Raw genomic sequence first — 20,196 nt, forward strand, 5'->3', positions numbered from 1 at the left:
GCTCACTATTCATGCAGAGGCAGCATCGATCGGCTTCAGTTAGCAGTAGTAGTGAAGGAATTGCTTGATCGCTCGGGTTCAGTAACGCGTAGTGTGTAGTGCAATCGCTCGGGTTTAGTTAGGCGAGGCCTCGCTCGGGTTCAGTTAGAGCCCAACGCCTCGCACCCATGCGCGTACGTGTACGAGAGAAACACGCATCGCTCGACCCCCGACCACCCATCATAACCGGGAAATCCCCAATATTTTCCTCGCCCTCGCTGCTACCACGATTTTTTCCATCATGCACGACCCAATGAATGTCATGCATCTGCGTCTCCGGCCCGCCCAGGACAAAAAGCCCATTTTCTGTCATGATTTTTTATCATAGAAGTAAGAGCCCACCACATCTATGATGATACCGGGTTTTGTCACAATTATCAATATAGAAGTGTCATAAGTAGGAATGAATTTTTTTTCGTTCGGCCCAAAATGTCATGGATGTGTCTTTTTTTTGTAGTGTATACCCTAAAAACATCAGGGGGAGCCTCGAAACCAATTTTCCATCGCCACAACCTTCTGCACCTGTGAGATCCCATCTTGGGGCCTTTTTCGGCAATCTGCCGGAGGGGGAATTGATCAGGGAGGGCTTCTACATCAACACCATTGCCTCTCCGATGAAGCGTGAGTAGTTTACCACAGACCTTTGGGTCCATAGTTATTAGCTAGATAGCTTCTTCTCTCTCTTTGATTCTCAATACAAAGTTCTCCTCGATGTTCTTGGAGATCTATTCGATGTAATACTCTTTTGCGGTGTGTTTGCCGAGATCCGATGAATTGTGGATTTATGATAAAGATTATCTATGAATATTATTTGGTTCTTATCTGAATTCTTATATGCATGATTTGATATATTTGCAAGTCTCTTCGAATTATCGGTTTGGTTTGGCCTACTAGATTGATATTTCTTGCCATGGGAGAAGTGCTTAGCTTTGGGTTCAATCTGGCGGTGTCCTTTACCATTGATAGTAGGGGCAGCAAGGCACGTATTGTACTGTTTCCATCGAGGTTAAAAAGATGGGGTTTATATCATATTGCTTGAGTTTATCCCTCTACATCATGATATCTTGCTTAATGCGTTACTCCGTTCTTTATGAACTTAATACTCTAGATGCATGCTAGATGGCGATCGATGTGTGCAGTAATAGCATTATTAGAGCATTGTCTCAGTGAGGAAAGGATGATGGAGACTATGATTCCCCTACAAGTCGGGGTGAGACTCCAGACGAAAAATAAAAATAAAAAAAGAGAGAAAGAAGAGGCCATAAATAAAAGACAAAAGGCCCAAATAAAAAATAAAAATAAATGAGAGAAAAAGAGAGAAGGGGCAATGCTACTATCCTTTTACCACACTTGTGCTTCAAAGTAGCACCATGATCTTCATGATAGAGAGTCTCCTATGTTGTCACTTTCATATACTAGTGGGAATTTTTCATTATAGAACTTGGCTTGTATATTCCAATGATGGGCTTCCTCAAAGTGCCCTAGGTCTTCGTGAGCAAGCAAGTTGGATGCACACCCACTTAGTTTCTTTTTGAGCTTTCATACACTTATAGCTCTAGTGCATCCATTGCATGGCAATCCCTACTCATTCGATATCTATTGATGGGCATATCCATAGCCCGTTGATACGCCTAGTTGATGTGAGACTATCTTCTCCTTTTTGTCTTCTCCACAACCACCATTCTATTACACCTATAGTGCTATGTCCATGGCTCACGCTCATGTATTGCGTGAAGATTGAAAAAGTTTGAGAACATCAAAAGTATGAAACAATTGCTTAGCTTGTCATCGGGGTTGTGCATGATTAAGTACTTGTGTGATGAAGATAGAGCATAACCAGACTATATGGTTTTGTAGGGATAGCTTTCTTTGGCCATGTTATTTTGAGAAGACATGATTGTTTTGTTAGTATGCTTGAAGTATTGTTGTTTTTATGTCAATATTACACTTTTCTCTTGAATCTTTTGGATCTAAACATTCATGCCACAATAAAGAAAATTACATTGATAAATATGTTAGGTAGCATTCCACATAAAAAAAATCTGTTTTTATCATTTACCTACTCGCGGACGAGCAGGAATTAAGCTTGGGGATGCTTGATACGTCTCTAACGTATCTATAATTGTGGATTGTTCCATGCTATTATATTATCTGTTTTAGATGTTTAATGGGCTTTAATAGGCTCTTTTATATTATTTTAGGGACTAACCTATTAACAGAAGGCCGAGTGACAGTTTCTGTTTTTTTGCCTATTTTAGAGTTTTGCAGAAAAGGAATACCAAATGGAGTCCAAACGAAACGAAATCTTTGCGATGATCTTTCTTGGACCGAAAGCCAACCAAAAGACATGGAGATGAAGTTGGAGACATAACAAGGAGGCCATGAGGTAGGAGGGCACGCCCCCACCCTCATGGGCCCCTCGTAGCTCCACCAACCTAGTTCTTTCGCCTATATATACTCTTATACCCTAAAAACATCAGGGGGAGACATGAAACCACTTTTCCACCGCCGCAACCTTCTATACCCGTGAGATCACATCTTGGGGCCTTTCCCGGCAATCTGCCGGAGGGGGAATTGATCATGGAGGGCTTCTACATCAACACCAGTGCCTCTCCGATAAAGCATGATTAGTTTACCATAGACCTTCGGGTCCATAGTTATTAGCTAGATGGCTTCTTCTCTCTCTTTGGTTCTCAATATAAAATTCTCCTCGATGTTCTTGGAGATCTATTCAATGTAATACTCTTTTCCAGTGTGTTTGCCGAGATCTAATGAATTGTGGATTTATGATCAAGATTATCTATGAATATTATTTGGTTCCTCTCTGAATTCTCATATGCATGATTTGATATCTTTGCAAGTCTCTTCGAATTATCGGTTTAGTTTGGCCTACTAGATTGATCTTTCTTTGCATGGGAGAAGTGCTTAGCTTTGGGTTCAATATTGTGGCGTCCTTTCCCAGTGATAGTAGGGCAGCAAGGCATGTATTGTATTGTTGCCATCGAGGATAAAAAGATGGGGTTTATACCATATTGCTTGAGTTTATCCCTCTACATCATGTAATCTTGCTTAATGCGTTACTCTGTTCTTTATGAACTTAATACTCTAGATGCATGCTGGATAGCGATTGATGTGTAGAGTAATAGTAGTAGATGCAGGCAGGAGTCGGTCTACTTGACAAGGACATGATGCCTATATTCATGATCATTGCCATAGATGTCATCATAATTATGCACTTTTCTATCAATTCCTCGGCAGTAATTTGTTCACCCACCGTAATACATGCTACCTCGAGAGAAGTCACTTGTGAAACCTATGGCACCTGAGTCTCTTTTCCATTATATTAAAGTTTTTTTTCCATATTATTGAATCTCGTTTACTATTTTGCAATCTTTACTTTCCAATCTATGCAACAAAAATACCAAAAATATTTACTTTATTATCTCTATCAGATCTCACTTTTGCGAGTGATCGTGAAGGGATTGACAACCCCTTTATCGTGTTGGTTGCAAGTTCTTGATTGTTTGTGCAGGTATTCGGTGACTTGTGTGTCGTCTCCTACTGGATTGATACCTTGGTTCTCAAAACTGAGGGAAATACTTATGCTACTTTGCTGCATCACCCTTTCCTCTTCAAGGGAAAACCAACGCAAGCTCAAGAGGTAGCAGTGGCGGCTCACATCTCCGAGTTAAGATGCCATCTCCGGATCTTGGCCCCTCAACATGCCCTTCTTGTAATCTGCCTCCAGTCTTCATATCTTCTTGGGACTATTTGGGCTTTCAGTTATGGGTCGCCAACAGTGTCACCTAGCCCCTCCCGGCAGGTCACATCGAGGGGTAATATCCATAAACATTAGGCCCTAGATTGATTTGAACCTGTTCATGTCCATCTTCACTTCATCTGGTTGGCGAGTCTCCTTTGCTTCCTGCCAACGTTTGGTCTTGAATGGATCCTTGTAACCCACCATGGCGTCATTTGAAACAAATGCAGAAAAAACTGATGACATCACAATGGATTTTTTTGCATTAACTGGCCATCCAAGAATCGAAGCGCCTCCACTATTGAGATAATCATGATGCCTCCTTGATTTCCGTGTCTGCCATTTTACTGTTTCACTTTCCCCTTATAAATAGGGATGGGGGCTTCCTTTCTCACTTTTACCTCTATCTCCCTCTCTTCTTCTTATTCCTTGCGCCGCCCGTTGCTACCGGAGCTCCGCCGTCACTGCGGAACTACGTCAACCACTCCGTCGAGGCTGTTGCATCACCTTGTTCGGACCAGAGACCTGTGGTGCCACACCGCTCTTCACTCAAATCGTCAGGTAATGCTCCTCCGTTGGTTCAGATCCACATTAGGATGCCCTAGTTCATGGAGTTCGTCATAGTTCATCCAGGTTCATCCATCTCTTGCTTAGAAAACATAACTCAATACAAAAATCATATACAGCCTGAGCGGCCGTTGTTTTCAAACTCTATCTTGCATCTCAGATAAATCTTCTTTTCTGTTTGAATCAATACGTAGCTCGCTAGTTCTTCTCTGCTGCATCTTAGGTTTAGAAATATTTTTTTGTTTTGAGCAGTCGTAGATCCATAAATATAGCTACATCATGTGAAACTTGCTTGTCCAACACTTAGCAATATTTCAACAACTCTGATTTCACAGACAACTGATCCACCATTCCTTGTTTAAATAATGACATGGTAACCTGCCAGCACTTGGCTAGTTTAACCATGAATTTATAACCTGCCAAGAAATCCAAAAACTTGTTTAACCCGCGGACATGTTGTCGGCTCATACTTTCACAACTTAACCCGCCATACTCTCATAACCAGATAGTTATTCCATTTTATAGCTAAGGCAACTCTGAATTCCTTCAATTGTCCATAATATGCAGCCTTCCAATTGTAACTAGCTCCTCACTCACTAAATCGTCATATAATCAATCTTAACCCACCGTATCCTTTTTTTTGTCACAGCTCATCATCATGACTAAAGCACCTACCACTTGTGACTGGATCGCCTCCGGAGTCACAGAGGACGCACTCATCGATTATGTGACCATGGGGGTTTTACCTGCCAAAAAGGTCATCCACTGGCGGGCTCCAGGCTCTGAATGTCCTCCTCAACCCCAAGAGGTGCAAGTTGTAGTTTTCACAGACCACCTACTCAGTGGCTTCTCACCACCCAGCACAAAATTCTTTTGGGACGTTCCGCATTTCTATAACCTTCATCCACAAGATATCGGCCCCAATTCTCACTACTAGGGAAAATCCTAGTATTCGCATGGGTTTTGATGCTATCAGCAGCGTGGGCAGCCGCGCTACCAATAAGGCGCTACAGCTAACTATTAGTAGTAGCGCGGTCTGTACCCGTGCTAATACTATGGATTATATCAGCAGCACATTTCCTTAGCGTGCTACTATTAATTAGCTGTAGCGATTTCCTGGACCCGCGCTACTGCTATATCTTCCATCATTTCCCACCCGCTTACTACCCCATTTCAGCTTCAATAAACTGCAATTTCCAGATACTAGGTACTACTAGATATCAATTTCTTAAAGCATTATAGGTACTAGGTAGTACTCCCTCGGTTCCAAATTACTCGTCGTGGTTTTAGTTCAAATTTGAACTAAAACCACGACGAGTAATTTGGAACGGAGGGAGTATTAGATAACAATTTCATATATACTGAACATGCATCCTCAAGCAGTACAAGGTGATCATCATATGTAGTTCTAGATGATATCGACAACGATCATCATATGTAGTTCTACATGATATCGACGATGATCATCATATGTAGTTCTAGATGATAGAGCCACACACACATATGTAGTTCTAGATGATATCGACGACAATCATCATCCTCAAGCCTGGGCGGTGGGTGTTCCTGATGGTAAGTAGGATGGCCTGTCCAACACGAAGATTCTTGCCAACAAGGAATATCTTCCACCCAACCGAGTTTAAGTGTGTGCGACCGTCTGTGTCCATGTGGTGAGTATAGGTGGTGACGGAGCCCCTTACGGTAAGGCGTAGTCCAGCTGAGCCTTCTTCATCAGGCTCGATACCACAACTCACACATAGGTTCTTTGGCAATTTCTGAATAAGAAAAACATATGAATTAATAAATAGCCTCGCACATACTCTTGCAATATATTTCTATTAAGTCTAGATTTCTACACTATGAAAAGACACAGTACTATGCAGTTGTACTAACTAATCATGATTTCTACTAATAAGTATATATGGATTATCTGCACTATTAATAGTTCCTTGGATTCTACACTAATAAGCATGTGATCAGACTCTACACTAAAGCATATCATCGACTAGATTCCACAAAGCATTTGTAAGTATAACAATGAAGCATATATATATCATCAAATTACTTCAGTCAACACGTATAACATACCATTTCATGCCGATCGACCATGGTACTTGTCAAGCGGGTCATGAATGGCACCCCGACAAAGTCATCACGTGGCGGAATTATGTCCCATAGGTTGCACACCTCCTCCTTGCTCAGCCTCATTCTTTGAGCTACGATGGCTTCATGAAGTGGGTTCTCATCATCTTCATCGAGTGGGTCCTCATTATCTTCATCATCTTCATCATCTTCATCATCTTCCACCAGGTTGAGATAAATGACACCCAGCTTGGGTCTTTCTGCTCTGAAGGAGAAGCTGATCAACTCACCACCAGTAAGACGCATACGGGCAAGGGAACGGGCCCATCCATCTCCTCCAATCTGCGACATATTGCGTCCTTTCTAGACCTCCATAGTGTACGGCCCCCCAGGAGCCTCAAATGCCACAGTGTCTCCTATCAGCTTGTTGAATTTCAACCTCACATTGCATGGGACGATCTGTGTAAAAAAAGAAAAATGACACAATGCAGTAATGCCAACACTAAAAATAAAATAGTTGTTACATTTCATCTAATTTCTTGCCGCCGCATGACGAAAACTCGGCTGGAAGTAAGAGCCGAACAGCTTGCCAGTTGCAAGGCTGCTGTCGCACCTTGACTCGCACAGTCGACATAGTGGTGGTAGTGGTGGTGCCATTTTCCCAGAAAAAAGTGGCAAATTTAACTAAATTGGCACCTATATTTTGCCAAAAAAATAACTTATTAAAAAAAAACAAAAGCATCTACCTATCCATGTACAGAGAAAATAACAATAAAGTGTATACTAAATCAACTAAATCAACTAGCCTACTAAATCCACTAGCATACTAAATCAACTTAATCAAAATGTTCTAAATCAACTAAATCAACTAGCCTACTAAATCAACTAGCATACTAAATCAACTAAATCATAATGTTCTAAATCAACTAAATCAACTAACCTACTAAATCAACTAGCCTACTAAATCAAAATGTAGCAGGGAGGAGGGGTTGTGGATAGAGGAGGGAGGAGGGAGAAGGAGGGGCGACTCGAGGAGGGAGAAGAGAGTAGGACGGAGGAGGAAGATGGAGCGAGGAGGGGCCGGCCGACGGCGAGTGGAGGGAGGACGGAGGAGGAAGGCGGAGCGAGGAGGGGCCAGCCAGCGGCAACACTGGAGGGAGTACGGAGGAGGATGCCGGTACCGAGTCCAGCAAGGAGGAGGAGGTGATGGTGGCGCAGATCAGAGGAGGGGCGACGGGGAGGACCGGCGTGGGTGAGGGGGAGATCGAGTGAGTGTGAGTGTGGATCGGATAGATCTAGAGGGGGAGATGGAATGGCTTAGCAGTAACGCACTATAGCAAAAGGCGCTACTGCTAAACGACCTAGCAGTAGCGCCTTTAAAAATAATGTGCTACTGCTATGTGTCAGCATGTAAAAAAGGACATAAAAATACATTGATCATCAATGATCTTTTTGTGTAAAATTTGATTTGTCAATATGAGTCCTCACCAGTTTAGGAACTGGTGAAGACTCATAATGCAGCTACAAATTCTACACATAGAGTTCAATGAAGACCAAGTTCTTGTGAAAGTTCGAGAAGTAACATATTTAAGGTGGTACAAACTCCCTTCACGGAGCGATGTGGGACTAATTTTTTTAGTAAACTTAGCAGTAGCGGTTATCATGAAAACGCGCTTCTGCTATGACCCTTAGCAGTAGCGCTCTTCATATCAATGCGCTGCTGCTAGAATTAGCCTCGTGGTGGCGTCGTTGCAATTATAGCAGTAGCGCACCTTCCATCGGGCGCGCTACTGATACATTTATTTCAGCAGCGTGTTTTGCACGCATGCGCTGCTGCTAGTTAGCAGCAGCGCCTTATTTTGAAGTGCACTGCTAGTAAGATTCTGTGTATAGGCTTTTCCCTAGTAGTGTCTATCTCCAACATATGCAACTTTCAAGTCTTCTGTGAAGTGTACCTTGGGGAAGAACCCTCTATTGATCTGTTCAGAGACTATTATTATATCAATCAACAGACTGAGATGACAGATGGGCTTAGTCTTGAGCTTGGAGGCGTTTCTATTCAGAGGCGGAGAGATATAACCTTCCCGTCAGCTACCCTGCCAAGCCACCCCAAAGATTGGAACTACACTTGGTTCTACTTCAAGGACACTTCCCCAGCCGGAGAAAACCCCCTGCCGGGTTACCGCTGTTACCGGCTCACCTCCAGTGGCCCGCTTCTAGGTCGATTGACCGCTGCAGAACATGGTCTATACACCTCCACTTTTTCAAAGGTCCGAGCTTTGATCGCCAAGGGTTTAGCCGGAATTGATCTAGTCCGCTGCTGGGTTGCCTAGAGGATCTTGTCATTGAGCTGGCGCAACGGCTTAATGTGCCAATATGCAGGTGATACGAAATACCCACAATACTTCAACCCAACACAATTAACTGACAAGGAGATCAATGATATCATCAAATCGCTCCTTGGGGAATCATTGGAAAACTACAGCAAGATGGGTCTGAACCCTTTCTGCGCCCTTAACCCAGCTCCGGATGTAAGTGTCTTGAGTAAACTTCGTCTTGCTTATCTATCTCTTGTATATCAAGCTTTTTAACCTTATTGTTCATGTAAAACCAGGCCTACTCTCCTTTTGTAGGAAGAAAATAAAAGTCGCCGCCACTCTAGCTAAAAGGGCAAGGTGAACCAAATCTCATGGCACAGGCCATCGCAGCAAGCAAACAACACAAGATCTTTTCCAGTTGGATGAGTCAGAGGTAGAACCTAATTCTCTTGGCCTTCTCTTTGTGCAACTTATTGATGATGATTCCTCTCAAGATGATATGGAGACAAGCCAGGCTCATGATGCAGAGGTAACTACTATCTCCTCCGACTCAGAACCTTTACCAAGAAATAAAACAAGGCGGGTCATCCGAAAAGTAAGATATTCACACCCACTTGCTCATTTGGAACCCAACTTTCTTTTGAAGAAACAGCAGCACGATCAAGGCATAAGACCCGGAGTGACAGTACTCAAGATCTCGTGTCCGGCTTACCCAACACGCTTGCCCCTTGCAAGCGTCGAAATGTGGTGCCTCACAGCCCGACTCTTTCCCTTCCAAAGGATGGCCTCATTCGTCAACTTTTTAACCCTTCGGACTCAAATTATCAGGAGACGCCTCCATCATCCAGCAACTCTACTGGAACTCAAATGCCCGTGTTCAAGGTTTCCCATGGGTAAGTACTTTAATTTGTTCATAAATATCCTATAGTGATATACTCATGACCTCTTGTATTCTTGTGACAAAGGCATGGCCAAAGCAAGCAAGAAACATAAGCTGGTCAGCTCTTCAGAAGACCCCATAGCCGCTGAGTCGGAGAGCCAGGGGCCAGAAGCCCCTGAGGCTTCAATCCAAACCCCTGAAGACCTTGCCAATGACCCGCCACCCCAAGCTGATATTGCTGCTTTTGAAGCCATCATTACTAAAATTAACTCGGTTGCCCATGAAGACCCACCAAGTCCCAAGTCGCCGACTCCTCCAAAACCAACTGAATAAGTCCCTTCTGACAAGGATTCTGACAACATTACTATCACTGGGACTACTTATATAGTGCTAGGAGCCTCAATCGTGCTAGCCAGGCACAACACCAAAGAGGAATCGCCTTCCTTGGAAACAGGCAAGGCCAAATTGGACCTGGAGAGTTTTTCCTCCTTTAGCGACAGGCGATGTGTATGCGGGCTATCTGAGTCGCCTTCATACGAGCTGACATATGGAAGTCGGGTTAGTTCAACTAATGAAGTAGAAATATGAGGTATGAAATCACCCCTCTCCTCTTTAGCCTTGTGGACATACTTATATCCATTTTAGCCCCCAAGTATAGAGTATAGGAAAAGTATTGAGTATGCTTTAGACTTGTAATTTTTTTAAAGTGTAGCCCTCAAGGGCCGGCTGGACTTAACAAGATGAACCGAGACTTATAGTCACTGAAAGCAAAGTATCTAGCCCCCAAGGGACGGCTCAACTTAACAAAATGAGCCGGGACTTATAGTCACTGAAAACTAAATATGTAGCCCCAAAGGGCCGGCTTAACTTAACAAGATGAGCTGGGACTTATAGTCACTGAAAACCAAATATGTAGCACCCAAGGGACGGATTTACTCAACAAGATGAGCCGGGTCATAATAGAAATTGAAATGACCTACATTAGCCCCCAAGTGCCAAGTATGTTGCTTGCAATGTGCTTGGGACTTAAATAATTGTATGATAGACACTGTTCATTGTGTAGTAACCATTGTTGTTATCTCTTACTTCAGGAAGCTTTGAATGCCAAAGAGTCGCAACTTGGTGACTTAAAGAAGAACATAGAGCTTCAACAACCTGAAACGTCCAAGGCCGAATCAAAGCTGAAGACCTCATTGGAAGAATTTGAGAAGATCAAGGCAAGTTTTGACACTGAAAGAACTTCCTGGGAAACTAATAGGGTTGCATTGCAAAAAAGAGCCAAACATGGTAAAGCTAGACTTAAGCCGGTGACTGATGAGCTTGTCGGCTTAAAACAACATATATCCCAAATGACAACCGCCATTTTTGGTAAGTTGAAAACGTGCCCTTGATCATTTGTCTTGCCATTTATTTGATTCACTTGGCGATTCATAATATATAATCTTTAACCCGCCTGGCGATTCTTGCGAAAATGTGAATAGGCCCCAGACGCGCCAATCTTGTCTAGAACATGCTGCTCAAACTGAAGGCAACTTATTCGTTGGCTGAACAGTTATATGCTGGAACACAATGCAGCCTTGCAGCTTTATCAGGTGGAAAAAAGCCTCCAACCCTTATCAAGACGGTCTTAGAGCAACTTTCGATGGCTCTAGCTCAAATTGAAGAAGTTAAACTATTAGCCGCCCATGCCGGAGCCATTGTTGCTTTGAGACGGGCTAAAGCTTGGCAATAGGAGCTTGACCTGGAAGCAATGGCCATTGGATGCCCAGAATTCAAAGACGACGGGTCAACCTTTGAAGAGGAAGACTTCAACAAATGCGTCAGAGAAATGCGCCCCTTGGCATGCAAGTTGATAGAAGAGCTGGATCTAAAAAAGTACCAGCTAGCTTATGATGAAAATAACAACAAGATTAAGCCGCCCACACATGAAGTGATGGATCTTATTCTTCCCAGGAATAAGCACATCTTCGCCCCCAACCCTGACCCTTCCATTATACTTAATGATGAAGCCACATTCAAGGCTTTACCTGGCATCGATTGGACATCGGCTGACCTCCATATGGTCGAAGAGGAAGAGCCGGCACGGGATGATCCAGAACCTTCAAGGCATCAAGAAGAGAACTGACTGTGATGATCATAAGCCGGACAGCTCTGAGGCCGGGTCACAGGAATGCAACTCCAAAAAACACTTAACTCGAAATCTTTTGGTCTTAATTGGAAGCCTTGTAATAGTGTAGCTTTTAAAAAGTGAGCCGCCCTATTATGCCTTCATGCATGTTTATCTGAACTTTTGATCTTAGCAGGAAAAAACTTTATTGCATTCTTGATTGAATCTGACATATGATTCGCGCCATGACTCTTGTTTTCACCTGGAGGCTTGCATATCCTGCAAGAGACTGCTACCTCTTGAGCTTGCGTTGGTTTTCTCATGAAGAGGAAAGGGTCATGCAACAAAGTAGCATAAGTATTTCCCTTAGTTTTGAGAACCAAGGTATCAATCCAGTAGGAGACGACGCACAAGTCACCGAATACCTGCACAAACAATTAAGAACCTTGCAACCAATGCGATAAAGGGGTTGTCAATCCTTTCACGGTCACTCACAAAAGTGAGATCTAATAGAGATAATAAAGTAAATATTTTTGGTATTTTTGTTGTTTAGATTCGAAAGTAAAGATTGCAAAATAGTAAATGATATTCAACAATATGGAAAAGAGATGAAATATAATGGAAAAGAGACCCGGGGGCCATAGGTTTCACTAGTGGATTCTCTCGATATAGCATGTATTACGGTGGGTGAAAAAATTACTGCCGAGCAATTGATAGAAAAGCGCATAATTATGATGACATCTAAGGCAATGATCATGAACATAGGCATCATGTCTGTGTCAAGTAGACCGAAACGATTCTGCATACACTACTAGGGAAAAGCCTAGCAGCAACGCGGGTTTTGGGTGTATCAGTAGCGCGGGTGCCCGCGCTACTGATACAGCGCCACAGCTAGCTTGTAGCAGTAGCGCGTGTTGACACACGCTACTGCTATACATGGTTAGCTGTAGCGTGCATTGCAAACAACGCTACTGCTAATTAGCTGTAGCGGGTCTTATACCCCACACTACTACTATTACTTTCAAAAACAAAAAAAAATATCGCTCTCGTGCATGCTGTCAATGGCAGCAATGGTAAGAGCTAGCGATGATTGGCGTCGTCGGAGGCATGAACGGATAGCGGAAGACCAGATCCAGCAGTGGCTGTTGGAGAGGGCCCGTTTCTATGGCAGAGCCAGGCAGCGGCATGGGGATCCTCTTCGCGACCATGCCAGATAACTCCGGGTCATCCATGGCGACGACCTGCACGGGCATGGACATGGGAGGGTGAGTCAAACCAGAGGGAGAGAGAGAAAAGGAAAACCGAGGGAGAGAGGAAGGTGATGTAGGGAGTAGCGGAGCTAGTCACCGGTGGCGAGGTGCTCCGGTGTGGTGGCGCGGGGCGGCGGCCTCCTAGACATCGGTGGAAGACCGGCGAGCTCCTAGACGCCGGTGCCATGTTGGCGGCAGCCTCTTTCAGTGCCATGGAGGAGGATGGGTGCATGGGCAAGAGGTCCATGTGAGAGCGTATGGAAAGTGAGAGGAGAGAGTGGTGGAAGAGAGGAGGGATTTGGGGGAGGAGATGGGGATTCGGCCGAGGATATGGCGACTTCACCTACCTCGTACTTAGTAGTAGCGAGGGGTATAAAACCGTGCTACTACTATCAGCTTAGTAGTAGCATGGGTTTATACCCCTCGCTACTACTATGGCATGTGTCGGTGGGCACGGTAGAGACCGCTTAGTAGTATCGAGGGTTAAAAACCCGCGCTACGACTATCAACTTAGTAGTAGCGAGGGTTAAAAACCCGCGCTACTGCTAATTAGCAGTAGCGCTTCTTTTTGTGCCGCGCTGCTGCTAAGATTCTGTGTATAAGGTTTTCCCTAGTAGTGATATACTGTTATTACTCCACACATCGACCGCTATCCAGCAAGCATCTAGAGTATTAGGTTCATAAAGAACGGAGTAACGCATTAAGCAAGATGACATGATGTAGAGGGATAAACTCAAGCAATATGATATAAACCCCATCTTTTTATTCTTGATGGCAACAATACAATATGTGCCTTGCTGCCCCTACTATCACTGGGAAAGGACACTGCAAGATTGAACCCAAATATAAGCACTTCTCCTATGGCAAGAAATATCAATCTAGTAGGCCAACCTAAACCGATAATTCGAAGAGACTTGCAAAGATATCAACTCATGCATATAAGAATTTAGAGAAGAACCATATAATATTCATAGATAATCTTGTTCATAAATCCACAATTCATCGGATCCTGGCAAACACACTGCAAAAGAGCATTATATCGAATACATCTCCAAGAACATCAAGGAGAACTTTGTATTGCCAATCAAAGAGAGAGAAGAAGCTATCTAGCTAATAACTATGGACCCGAAGGTCTATGGTAAACTACTCATGCTTCATCGGAGAGGCAATGGTGTTGATGTACAAGCCCTCCGTGATCGATTCCCCCTCAGGCAGATCACCAGAAAAGTCCCCAAGATGGGATCTCACGGGTACAGAAGGTTGAGGCGGTGGAAAAGTGGTTTCGTGGCTCCCCGTGATGTTTTAGGGTATAAGAGTATATATAGGCGAAAGAAGTAGGTCGGTGGAGCTACGAGGGGCCCACGAGGGTGGGGGCGAGCCTACCCTCCTGGGCGCGCCCTCCTGCCTCTTGGATGCCTTGTTGCATTCGGACTTCAACTCCATGTCTTCTGGTTTGCTTTCGGTCCAAGAAAGATCATTGTGAAGGTTTCATTCCGTTTGGACTCCGTTTGGTATTCCTTTTCTGCAAAACTCTAAAATAGGCAACAAAATAGAAACTGGCGATGGGCCTCTGGTTAATAGGTTAGTCCCAAAAATAATATAAAAGAGCATAATAAAGCCCATTAAACATCCAAAACAAATAATATAATAGCATGGAACAATCCAAAATTATAGATACGTTGGAGGCGTATCAAGCATCCCCAAGCTTAATTCCTGCTCGTCCTTGAGTAGGTAAATGATAAAAACAGAATTTTTGATGTGGAATGCTACCTAACATATTTATCAATATAATTTTCTTTATTGTGGCATGAATGTTCAGATCCGAAAGATTCAAGACAAAAGTTTAATATTGACGTAAAAATAATGATACTTCAAGCATACTAAGAAAGCAATCATGTCTTGTCAAAATAACATGGCCAAAGAAAGTTATCGCTACAAAATTATATAGTCTGGTTATGCTCTATCTTCATCACACAAAGTATTTAATCATGCACAACCCAGATGACAAGCCAAGCAATGTTTTCATACTTTTAATGTTCTCAAACTTTTTCAATCTTCACGCAATACATGAGCGTGAGCCATGGACATAACACTATAGGTGGAATAGAATGGTGGTTGTGGAGAAGACAAAAAGGAGAAGATAGTCTCACATCAACTAGGCGTATTAACGGGCTATGGAGATGCCCATCAATAGATATCAATGTGAGTGAGTAGGGATTGCCATGCAACTAGAGCTATAAGTGTATGAAAGCTCAACAAAATTAACTAAGTGGGTGCATACAACTTGCTTGCTCACGAAGACCCAGGGCACTTTGAGTAAGCCCATCATTGGAATATACAAGCCAAGTTCTATAATGAAAAATTACCACTAGTATATGATAGCGACAACATAGGAGACTCTCTATCATGAAGAATATGGTGCTACTTGGAAGCACAAGTGTGGTAAATGGATAGTAGCATTGCCCCTTCTCTCTTTTTTTCTCATTTTTTATTGGGCCTTTTCTCTCTTTTTTATGGCCTTTTTTTATTTAGTCCGGAGTCTCATCCCAACTTGTGGGGGAATCATAGTCTCCATCATCCTTTCCTCACTTGGACAATGCTCTAATAATGAAGATCATCACACTTTTATTTACTTACAACTCAAGAACTACAATGAAATACTTTGAACAAAATATGACTCTATGTCTCCGGTGGTGTACCGGGATGTGCAATGATTCAGGAGTGACATGTATGAAAAATTATGAACGGTGGCTTTGCACGATGTCAACTACATGATCATGCAAGGCAATATAACAATGATGGAGCATGTCATAATAAACGGAACGGTGGAAAGTTTCATGGCAATATATCTCGGAATGGCTATGGAAATGCCATAATAGGTAGGTATGGTGGCTGTTTTGAGGAAGGTATATGGTGGGTGTATGGTATCGGCGAAAGTTGTGCGGTACTAGAGAGGCTAGCAATGGTGGAAGGGTGAGAGTGCGTATAATCCATGGACTCAACATTAGTCATAAAGAACTCACATACTTATTGCAAAAATTTATTAGTTATCAAAACGAAGTACTACGCGCATGCTCCTAGGGGGATAGATTGGTAGGAAAAGACCATTGCTCGTCCCCGACCGCCACTCATAAGGAATACAATCAATAAATAAAGCATGCTCCAACTTCATGACATAACGGTTCACCATACGTGCATGCTACGGGAATCACAATCTTTAACACAAGTATCTCTCAAATTCACAACTACTCTACTAGCATGACTCTAATATCCCCATCTTCATATCTCAAAACAATCATAAAGAATCAAACTTCTCATAGTACCTAATGCACTTTATATGAAAGTTTTTATTTTACCCATCTTGGATGCCCATCATATTAGGACTAATTTTATAACCAAAGCAAATTACCGTGTTGTTCTAAAAGACTCTCAAAATAATATAAGTGGATCATGAGAGATCAACAATTTTTATAAAATAAAACCACCATCGTGCTCTATAAAGATATTAGTGAAGCACTAGAGCAATATTGTCTAGCTCAAAAGATATAAGAGAAGCACATAGAGTATTCTAATAAATTCCGATTCATGCGTGTATCTCCCAAAAGGTGTCTACAACAAGGATGATTGTGGCAACAAAAAATCAAAGACTCAAATCATACAAGACGCTCCAAGCAAAACACATAAAATGTGGTGAATAAAAATATAGCCTCGAGTAAAGTTACCGATAGACAAATACAAAAGAGGGGATGCCTTCTAGGTCATCCCCAAGCTTAGGCTTTTGGTTGTCCTTGAAATTTACCTTGGGGTGCCTTGGGCATCCCCAAGCTTAGGATATTTCCACTCCTTATTCCAAAATCCATCAAATCTTTACCCAAAACTTGAAAACATCACAACAAAAAACTTCAACAGAAAATCTCACGAGCTCCGTTAGTATAAGAAAATAAACCATCACTTTAAGGTACTGTAATGAACTCATTCTTTATTTGTATTGGTGTTAAACCTACTGTATTCCAACTTATCTATGGTTCATACCCCCCGATACTACTCATACACTTTGCGAAGATCTCACCCGCAATGGCTCCCAAAATCCTTCTTGCTACCTCTTGAGCTTGCGTTGGTTTTCCCTTGAAGAGGAAAGGGTGATGCAGCAAAGTAGCATAAGTATTTCCCTCAGTTTTGAGAACCAAGGTATCAATCTATTAGGAGACGACGCACAAGTCACTGAATACCTGCACAAACAATTAAGAACCTTGCACCCAACGTGATAAAGGGGTTGTCAATCCCTTCACGGTCACTTGCAAAAGTGAGATCTAATAGAGATAATAAAGTTAATATTTTTGGTATTTTTGTTGTATTAATTGGAAAATAAAGTTTCCAAAATAGTAAACGAGATTCAACAATATGGAAAACAGATTGAATATAATGGAAAAGAGACCTGGGGGCATAGGTTTCACTAGTGTATTTTCTTGAGATAACATGTATTACGGTGGGTGAACATATTACTGCCGAGCAAATTAATAGAAAAGCGCATAATTATGATGACATCTAAGGCAATGATCGTGAACATAGGCATCATGCCCGTGTCAAGTAGACCGACTCCTGTCTGCATCTACTAGTATTACTCCACACATCTACCGCTATCCAGCATGCATCTAGAGTATTAAGTTCATAAGAACGGAGTAACACATTAAGCAAGATGACATGATGTAGAGGGATAAACTCAAGCAATATGATATAAACCCGATCTTTTTATCCTCGATGGCAACAATACAATACGTGCCTTGCTGCCCCTACTGTCACTGGGAAAGGACACCGCAAGATTGAACCCGAAGCTAAGAACTTCTCCTATGGCAAGAAAGAACAATCTAGTAGGCCAAACTAAACTTATAATTCGAAGATATCAATCATGCATATAATAATTCAGCGAAGAACCAAATAATATTCATAGATAATCTTGTTCATAAATCTACAATTCATCGGATTTCGGAAAACACACCGCAAAAGAGTATTACATCAAATAGATCTCCAAGAACATTGAGGACAACTTTGTATTGAGAATCAAAGAGAGAGAATAAGCCATCTAGCTAATAACTGTGGACCCGAAGGTATGTGGTAAACTACTCACGCTTCATCGGAGAGGCAATGATGTTGATGTACAAGCCCTCCGTGATCGATTCCCCTTCTAGCAGATCACTGAAAAAGGCCCCAAGGTGGGATCTCATGGGTACAGAAGGTTGCGGCGGTGGAAAAGTAGTTTTGTGACTCCCCCTGATGTTTTTAGGGTATAAGAGTATATATAGGCGAAAGAAGTAGGTCGGTGGACCTATGAGGGGCCCACGAGTGTGGGGCATGCCTACCCCCTGGGCGCGCCCTTCTGCCTCGTGGATGCCTCGTTGCGTCTCTGACTTCAACTCCAAATCTTCTGGTTTGCTTTCGGTCCAAGAAAGATCATCACAAAGGTTTCATTCCGTTTGGACTCCGTTTGGTATTCCTTTTCTACAAAACTCTAAAATAGGCAAAAAAACAGAAATTGGCACTTGGTCTCTGGTTAATAGGTTAGTCCCAAAAATAATATAAAACGACATATTAAAGTCCATTAAACATCCAAAACTGATAATATAATAGCGCAGAACAATAAAAATTTATAGATACGTTGGAGATGTATGAGAGACCAATCAACATATGTGCTGGAGACATAAAGTCAAAAGCCAGAGCGGGTGACAACCCAAATACAGGTAGCCTTATACGACTATTGAAAAAATCATAACCCTAGCTGTTCAAGCCAAAACATATTGACCACTTCAAATCACAAATCAGGGCAGGTGACAACCCGATGTACTCAAACATGAGCAACATAACTTGGGGCCTCACGACCCGGGTAGTCAAAATTTGAAAAAAGCAAAAACCTTGAGAGCATAAAACATCAAAACAAAAAACATGCTAAACTCAACCATTGGTAAGCGAGGTTTCAAAATTCAAATGAAAAAAGTTGGCTCACAGGCCTCATATTTGCTTTCAAGGCTGCATAGTCGTGATTTATCCTAGCTCAGTATAAGTCGGCTCTCACGTGACACAAAACCACTGTTTTAACCTTGACAAGTTCAGGGTCTTTGAGAAGATTGACTTGCTAAGAGTTCAACAGGTCACCTGGCGGAGTAGCAAGTTACAAAGAGGAAGGTATAACCCATAAAGTGGCGTTTCATGCCGGTCAAGAGGGAATGAAAGCTAAACCCAGTGGGTTGGAAGCCCCCAAGTGACCTTATGATCAATCACTGAAGACTCAAATGCACAGAAATGAAATGTCAGAGGCCCCGAATTTTAGAGATGCCAACTTTATTATATTGATCATAAAAAGTTATATACATTCATAAAGGTATGTACAATGGGGAGAGTGGGTGGTTCAAGTGTAGTAAGGCCGAAGATGAGCAATGTTCCATGGCCTGTTGGTTTCTGCTCAGAGGTGTGTGACTTCTTGTGCTCAGGTATATCAATGAGATAATATGAGCCATTGTCGAGATTCTTACTGACCACAAAAGGTCCTTCCCAAGGTGGGGATAGTTTATGCATATTTGTCTGATCTTGAATCAACCAGAGCACCAAATCGCCCTCTTGAAACGCCCGAGTCTTGACCCTGCGGCTATGATAGTGATGCAGGTCTTGCTGGTATATTGCTGAATGAGCCGCTGCAAGGTCGCGCTCTTCATCCAAAGCATCAAGTGTGTTTTGATGTGCTCTCTCATTATCATCTTCAACATAATCCGCCACTCTGGGCGAGTCATGACCAATGTCACTTGGGAGAAACGCCTCTGCACCATAGACCATGAAGAAAGTCATATAGCATGTTAATCTGTTGGGGATGGTATTATTACTCCAAAGCACTGAAGGTAGCTCCTCAACCCAACAACCCGGCGTTCGCTCCAAAGGAACCATAAGCCGGGGCTTGCACTAGTAGAAAAGGGGGCATTTGTCCCAGTTCGTAAGGGCCTTTAGTCCCGGTTCATGAACCGGGACTAATGGGTCGTTACTAATACCTCCCCCCTTTAGTCCCGGTTCTAACACGAACCGGGAGAGATGGGCCTCCACGTGGCCGGTGCGCCGAGCCTAGGCAGGGCGGCCTTTGGTCCCGGTTGGTGGCACCAACCGGGACCAAAAGGCATCCACGCATCAGCATTTAAGTGGCTGAGGTTTTTGTTTTT

This window comes from Triticum aestivum, chromosome 3B (genome assembly GCF_018294505.1).
Source record: "Triticum aestivum cultivar Chinese Spring chromosome 3B, IWGSC CS RefSeq v2.1, whole genome shotgun sequence".
NCBI classification, from domain to species: Eukaryota; Viridiplantae; Streptophyta; class Magnoliopsida; order Poales; family Poaceae; genus Triticum; species Triticum aestivum.